Below are 8,744 nucleotides of genomic sequence, written 5' to 3'. Positions count from 1 at the left end.
CTTAATGAGTAAGGACTGCTGATCACAGTATTATACCCCTCCTTTTAAATTGTAATTAATAAAGATACCTGAATGAATGAGGGTTTACATGAGCAGTTATTTACGTGTGGTCAGGCTCTGACTATAGTTGCACACAGTCAAGCATTATAAATTATATGGACACAATAAAGACACATAGTAGGATCTGTTATTTTTTTATTATTGTTGTGTAATGTTTGTAATTTTGTCTCATGATTTTTCACATTGTCAGGTATTTTATCCATATGGAATTAAAAGTTAAATTTTAAATACTCATTCTTCTTCTTATAGTGCGCCAACAAAGAGACAATCCTTTTCTTTCCATTGTTTCTCTGCCACAGAATGTGCAAGCTGAATTGTACTACAAATCCAACGAGCAATCGTCTGCTTAGAAGCAGGAGCACCCAGTTTGTTGGGTGCATACAGGATAAACAGTGAGTCAGATTTTCTGACTCCAGCCGTCCTGGAAACATTTATTTTCAGGGCCCTGACAACGTCAAGCAACTTAGAGTCCTCCAAGTCCCTAGTAGCCGCAGGTACCACAATAGGTTGGTTCATGTGAAATGCAGAAACCACCTTAGGTAGAAATTGAGGACGAGTCCTCAATTCTGCCCTGTCAGAATGAAAAATTAAGTAAGGGCTTTTATATGATAAAGCCGCCAATTCTGACACACGCCTGGCTGAAGCCAGGGCTAACAGCATCGTCACCTTCCATTTGAGATATTTTAAGTCCACAGTGGTGAGTGGTTCAAACCAATGTGACTTTAGGAAAATCAACACAACATTGAGATCCCAAGGTGCCACTGGAGGCACAAAAGGAGGCTGTATATGCAGTACCCCTTTTACAAATGTCTGAACTTCAGGCACTGAAGCCAGTTCTTTCTGGAAGAAAATCGACAGGGCCGAAATTTGAACCTTAATGGACCCTAATTTTAGGCCCATAGATAGTCCTGTTTGCAGGAAATGGAGGAAACGACCCAGTTGAAATTCCTCTGTAGGGGCCTTCTTGGCCTCACACCCCGCAACATATATTCGCCAAATGCGGTGATAATGTTTTGCGGTTACGTCCTTCCTGGCCTTGACCAGGGTAGGGATGACTTCATCTGGAATGCCTTTTTCCTTCAGGATCCGGCGTTCAACCGCCATGCCGTCAAACGCAGCCGCGGTAAGTCTTGGAACAGACAAGGCCCCTGCTGGAGCAGGTCCTTTCTTAGAGGTAGAGGCCACGGTTCGTCCGTGAGCATCTCTTGAAGTTCCGGGTACCAAGTCCTTCTTGGCCAATCCGGAACCACGAGTATAGTTCTTACTCCTCTCCTTCTTATGATTCTCAGTACTTTTGGTATGAGAGGCAGAGGAGGGAACACATACACTGACTGGTACACCCACGGCGTTACCAGAGCGTCCACCGCTATTGCCTGAGGGTCCCTTGACCTGGCGCAATATCTGTCTAGTTTTTTGTTTAGACGGGACGCCATCATGTCCACCTTTTGTTTTTCCCAACGGTTTACTATCAGGTGGAAGACTTCTGGGTGAAGTCCCCACTCTCCCGGGTGGAGGTCGTGTCTGCTGAGGAAGTCTGCTTCCCAGTTGTCCACTCCCGGAATGAACACTGCTGACAGTGCTATCACATGATTTTCCGCCCAGCGAAGAATCCTTGCAGCTTCTGCCATTGCCCTCCTGCTTCTCGTGCCGCCCTGTCTGTTTACGTGGGCGACTGACGTGTTGTTGTCCGATTGGATCAATACCGCCTGACCCTGAAGCAGGGGTTTCGCTTGACGTAGGGCATTGTAAATGGCCCTTAGTTCCAGAATGTTTATATGAAGAGATGTTTCCATGCTTGACCACAAGCCCTGGAAATTTCTTCCCTGATGCACTGACACCTGGCCTGGTTTTAGGAGGTTCCTGACTAGCTCGGATAACTCCCTGGCCTTCTCCTCCGGGAGAAACACCTTCTTCTGGACTGTGTCCAGAATCATTCCTAGGAACAGTAGACGTGTCGTTGGAATCAGCTGCGATTTTGGAATATTTAGGATCCACCCGTGCTGACGTAACACTACCTGAGATAGTGCTACTCCGACTTCTAACTGTTCCCTGGACCTTGCCCTTATCAGGAGATCGTCCAAGTAAGGGATAATTAAGATGCCTTTTCTTCGAAGAAGAATCATCATTTCGGCCATTACCTTGGTAAAGACCCGAGGTGCCGTGGACAACCCAAACGGCAGCGTCTGAAACTGATAATGACAGTTTTGTACTACAAACCTGAGGTACCCTTGGTGAGAAGGGTAGATTGGGACGTGGAGATAAGCATCTTTGATGTCCAGAGACACCATATAGTCCCCTTCTTCCAGGTTCGCTATCACCGCTCTGAGTGACTCCATCTTGAATTTGAACCTTTTTATGTAAGTGTTCAAGGATTTCAGATTTAAAATTGGTCTCACCGAGCCGTCCGGCTTCGGTACCACAAACAGCGTGGAATAATACCCCTTTCCCTGTTGTAGGAGGGGTACCTTGATTATCACCTGCTGGGAATACAGCTTGTGAATGGCTTCCAAAACTGCCTCCCTGTCGGAGGGAGACTTTGGTAGAGCAGACTTCAGGAACCGGCGAGGGGGAAACGCCTCGAATTCCAGTTTGTACCCCTGCGATACTACCTGTAGAATCCAGGGGTCCACTTGCGAGTGAGCCCACTGCGCGTTGAAATTCTTGAGACGGGCCCCCACCATGTCTGAGTCTGCTTGTAAAGCCCCAGCGTCATGCTGAAGACTTGGCAGAAGCAGGGGAGGGCTTCTGCTCCTGGGAAGCGGCTGCATGGTGCAGTCTTTTTCCTCTTCCTCTGCCCCGGGGCAGAAAAGAGTGGCCTTTTGCTCGCTTGTACTTATGGGAACGAAAGGACTGAGTTTGAAAAGACGGTGTCTTTTTCTGCTGATGTGAAGTGACCTGGGGTAAAAAGGTGGACTTTCCAGCCATTGCCGTGGCCACCAGGTCCGATAGACCAGCCCCAAATAACTCCTCCCCTTTATACGGCAATACTTCCATATGTCGTTTGGAATCCGCATCCCCTGACCACTGTCGCGTCCATAACGCTCTTCTGGCAGAAATGGACATAGCACTTACTCTTGATGCCAGGGTGCAAATATCCCTCTGTGCATCACGCATATATAGTAATGCATCCTTCAAATGCTCTATAGTTAACAATATATTGTCCCTATCCAGGGTATCAATATTTTCAGTCAGGGAATCCGACCACGCGACTCCAGCACTGCACATCCAGGCTGAAGGGATTGCTGGTCGCAGTATAACACCAGTATGTGTGTATATACTTTTTAGGATATTTTCCAGCCTTCTATCAGCTGGTTCTTTGAGGGTGGCCGTATCAGGAGACGGTAACGCTACTTGTTTAGATAAACGTGTGAGCGCCTTATCTACCCTAGGGGGTGTTTCCCAACGCGTCCTAACCTCTGACGGGAAAGGATATAGTGCCAATAATTTATTAGAAATTAGCAGTTTTTTGTCGGGGGAAACCCACGCTTTATCACACACCTCATTTAATTCATCTGACTCAGGAAAAACTATTGGTAGTTTTTTCACACCCCACATAATACCCTTCTTTGTGGTACTTGTAGTGTCAGAAATGTTCAATGCCTCCTTCATTGCCGTGATCATGTAACGTGTGGCCCTACTGGACATTACGTTTGTCTCCTCACCGTCGACACTAGACTCAGTATCTGTCTGAGACGCCTGGACAGGCACTAATTGATTTGCCGGCTGTCTCATGTCGTCAACAGTTTTTTGCAAAGTGCTGACATTATCACTTAATTCTTTAAATACGATCATCCAGTCAGGTGTCGACTCCCTAGGGGGTGACATCACTAACCCAGGCAATTGCTCCGCCTCCACATCATTTTCCTCCTCATACATGTCGACACACACGTACCGACACACAGCACACACACCGGGAATGCTCTGATAGAGGACAGGACCCCACTAGCCCTTTGGAGAGACAGAGGGAGAGTCTGCCAGCACACACCAAGCGCTATATATATATATACAGGGATAACCTTATATAAGTGTTATTCCCTTATAGCTGCTGTTTATTATTATTATTAGCTGCCAATAGTGCCCCCCCTTCTCTTTTTTACCCTGATTCTGTAGCAGGTCTGCAGGAGAGAGTCAGGGAGCCGTCCTTCCAGCGGAGCTGTGAGGGAAAATGGCGCTTGTGTGCTGAGGAGATAGGCTCCGCCCCTTCACGACGTCCTTATCTCCCGCTCTTTTCTGTAAAAATGGCAGGGGTTAAAATACATCCATATAGCCCAGGAGCTATATGTGATGTATTCTTTTGCCAACCTAAGGTATTATCTGTTTATATTGCGTCTCAGGGCGCTCCCCCCCAAGCGCCCTGCACCCTCAGTGACCGGAGTGTGAAGTGTGCTGAGAGCAATGGCGCACAGCTGCGGTGCTGTGCGCTACCTTAGTCTGAAGACAGGACCGTCTTCTGCCACCGATTTCACCGGACCTCTTCGCTCTTCTGGCTCTGTAAGGGGGCCGGCGGCGCGGCTCCGGGACCCATCCAGGCTGAACCTGTGATCGTCCCTCTGGAGCTAATGTCCAGTAGCCTAAGAAGCCCAATCCACTCTGCACGCAGGTGAGTTCGCTTCTTCTCCCCTTAGTCCCACGATGCAGTGAGCCTGTTGCCAGCAGGACTCACTGAAAATAAAAAACCTAAAATAAACTTTTATTCTAAGCAGCTCAGGAGAGCCACCTAGCCTGCACCCTTCTCGTTCGGGCACAAAAATCTAACTGAGGCTTGGAGGAGGGTCATAGGGGGAGGAGCCAGTGCACACCACCTGATCCTAAAGCTTTTATTCTTGTGCCCTGTCTCCTGCGGAGCCGCTATTCCCCATGGTCCTTACGGAGTCCCAGCATCCACTAGGACGTCAGAGAAATGGTCATTACACAAATTGGTTAAACCCAAAATTTAACCAATTTGTTTAGGGGACCATTTTTGTCCATTTTCTAGTGTTTGAGAGTAAATCGTTGATGGTCATTTGCTCACATAGATAACCGGATTTCTATTCCAATCAGCCAGTGTTGGAGAGATGGTCTGCCAGATTACATAATGCATACCAGAGCCATAACTAGACTTTTTAGTGCCCTGTGACAGAGAATTATATGCCCCCCCCCCCCCCCCCCCCCACAATTTTTGCAATATGGACAAAAGGCGCATGCCTCGTGGGGAAGGGGCATAACAAGATTAGTCTCAGAGAAAGCACATGAGATATGAAGATATATCTAGTATACTTGACACTCAATGGTTTGTGGTATTGCCGGGGGGCCCTCCTTAAATGCATATACAGTCACACATGGCTTGCTTGTGCAAATGGCATATCAGCAGTCAGCACTAACTGGTGACATGCCATTTGTACAAGTAAGCCATGTGTGACTAATATATAAACACACTTTATTAAATAACACCTCAAACTACCATACCCAGGATTCAAACCTATAACCTGTTGAATTCTAATCAAACACCCTACCCATTGAGCTACTTGATCCTGCATAAAAATTGTGAACATTATATGAAGCTATTGGTACTTTGCAAAAAAATATTATTAGCATTGCAACTCAGCAGATCAATGCAGTGTGCAGCCACACACTCCATATATCTGCTCAGCCACAATGCTGATTATTTCTTCACAAAGTACAAGGTGAGCTCCAAATAGAATTCTCTAGCTTAGATTATACCTTTCTATGCAAGGGTAAATAGCTCAATTGTTTGACTGCAATGCCACAGGAAATGGTTTGGATCCAAGACAGTGTGACTGAATAATAAAGAAACCTTAAGATGAGTTCATGAATGTTGTATAAGTATTAGTGAGAGAAGGGGTCAGGAGCATGCTAGGCTGCAAAAAATAAGGTAGGCTGCAAGTGAAAGTAATGATCTCCTATATATTTTCCCAGATCTGTCACTCTGTGTGGCTAACTCTGGGGGAAGTCACATCAATGGGCGGAGACGGCATCTGCAGGACGATACACCAGTGCCAGCAGCAGACCGTAACAAAGTGACAGATTAGGGAGAATATATAGGAGGTAGGGAGGTGGCCATGGTACATGGCAGACCAAGGGACACTAGCTCATGTACCCCTTTACCACCGAGGCTAGCCACCAAGGATGGACCTGTCACCAGTGCACATGCAATAACCTCTTCTGCTGCCCTCTTTGCAACTCAGATTGCCCAGTGCTCCCCTTCGCTAACAGTCCACAAAGTTTCCCCATCTCACGATCTGCCTCCTCACCGCCACTTTCATCTCTACAGCACACGCGCATATCATACAAGATCCCATCATGCGTACGTAGGTCTGAAATGCCAGAGGGAGGTTGGGGGGAGATTGGCATGCGCCAGCAACACCACACAGCTCACTGTGACCACAGTGGAGAGGCGCTGCAACTGGACAATACACCAACCTCGGAGCAAGGAACTGCGTCGGTCAGGAGAACTATTTCAATAGCATAAAAAGGTTAGTGCGTCCCACCCTATGGACACCAGACTCATCAAGTCACTGTTGCCAGAGTCTCATACAATGACTCTGAACCTCTAAGCACACTATTTGACTGTCCACACCCTGCTGTGCCTATTACCCATCTCCTCCACCACCCTCAACACTGACCCACACATCATTCACCCACAAAGATACAATAAAGGTAGTTTGGATAAATTAGCTAAATGAAATGGATTTAACCAATTTATCTAAATGACCATTTTTGGATGTTTTCCAGTGTTTGTGAGCAAATGGTCAATTGTCATTTGCTGCCACATATTAGCATAATTTTGTTTCAACTAGAAAAAAAAAATTGGACAGATAATCTAAGTGTGGATCCAGTTTAAAGGTCCGTATTCACGGCCCGATTTTGGGGAGAGGTGTGCTGAGCGAACTGTTCAGCACACATCTCTCCCCCCGCTCAGCACAGCGTGATGTGTACTGAGCGTACGGGGGGTGGGGGGGCGCTCATTTCACCCCCTGTGTAGGGCATTCTGTGTGTATCCAGCTTAACAGGTGTGAGCATCATACAACTACTGATTTGCGAGTAACTATACAGCAGCTCCATACCTTGTGACTTGAAGAAACACCAGTTAACCCCGGGAATGCTGCAGTCAAAGCAACAATTCCTCTTCTTACATTCCGCTGCACTTATTGTGGGGTAGCCGCAATCCCTTCTGCTGTACGGTTCCACATTACATTGTTTCTTGTCACTTCCTGTTGATGCAGTAAGGAAACATCCAGGAATTACAGCAGCTTAGTTTTTTTTTTTTTTTTAACTGGTGCAATTTAGCTAAAACAGCTAACAGGAAATTTCCACTTAAATGGTATTTTCTAATCTTATCTGACCATGACTAAGAATAAAGGATACACAAGATAAACTCTTATAGCTATGGACCTTATCCATGTTTAAGCTCCATCAAATCTGTAATCAATAGCACTACATGCTCCCACTCTACCACTGTACTGTATACTCTACCTGTGTTTTTAAGGTAAAAACACCATTTAACCCCAGTGACACTTGAATTAAAGCAGCAGCCTCTATAATAGCATTCTTTAGCATTAATCCCAGGAAATCTGCAATCTTCACGCTCTTTGATAGCCACGCTACATTGCTGTTTACTTGGATGGAGCAGAGAGCACAACATCAGGACATAGGAAATATTACAATGCATGATAAGAAAGGTGTGAGCTCTACAGCAAGGCCTCTAACCCTTTGCCAGTGCCAAATACATAGGGCTTAACTCAGATCTGATCACAGCAGCAAATTTATTAGCTAAAACCATGTACACTGCAGGGGGAGGGGGTGTATAATATGTGCAGAGAGAGTTAGATTTTGGTGCGGTGTGTTCAAACTGAAATCTAAATTGCAGTGTAAAAACAAAACAGCCAGTATTTACCCTGCACACAAACAATATAACCCACCTAAATCTCTCTGCAAATGTTATATCTGCCCCCCCCATCCCTGCAGTGCACATGGTTTTGCCCACTAGCTAACAAATTTGCTGCATCTGGGAATTACAGCATCTTAATATTTCTTTTTACAGAAGGTTCAGCAAATTACATTATTTAGTGAAATACTGTAATCATAACCGTTACAGGGATATTGTAGGTAGATTTATTGTCAGTGGATAAATGTAAAAATTAAACCCTTAGGCATAGTTCCCAAATGCTGTCATTGCAATCCAGATTTTAAGGATATCATGCTTGAGCACAGGTGACTTAATTAGAACTTCGGTCAATGTGAATTAACCATTGGACTCAACCATGGTTATCCTTAAAACCCAGGGGTCTATTTAAGATCGATCTTAATCGATGTTGGGCTTCCAGGTTGAAAAAAAACACACATTTACTAACATTTTAAAATTTATATAAAAAATCATCTGTTCGTAAATGCAGTGCACATGGTTTTGCCCAACTGCTAACAAAAATCCTGCTGCGATCAACTCAGAATTACCCCCCATGGCCCTCATTCCGAGTTGTTCGCTCGCAAGCTGCTTTTAGCAGCATTGCACACGCTAAGCCGCCGCCTACTGGGAGTGAATCTTAGCATCTTAAAATTGCGAACGAAAGATTTGCAATATTGCGATAAGACATCTCTGTGCAGTTTCTGAGTAGCTCGAGACTTACTCTGCCAGTGCGATCAGTTCAGTGCTTGTCGTTCCTGGTTTGACGTCACAAACACACCCA

The sequence above is a fragment of the Pseudophryne corroboree genome, assembly GCF_028390025.1.
Source record: "Pseudophryne corroboree isolate aPseCor3 chromosome 7 unlocalized genomic scaffold, aPseCor3.hap2 SUPER_7_unloc_4, whole genome shotgun sequence".
NCBI lineage: Eukaryota > Metazoa > Chordata > Amphibia > Anura > Myobatrachidae > Pseudophryne > Pseudophryne corroboree.
Note: the sequence above shows the minus strand (reverse complement) of the source record.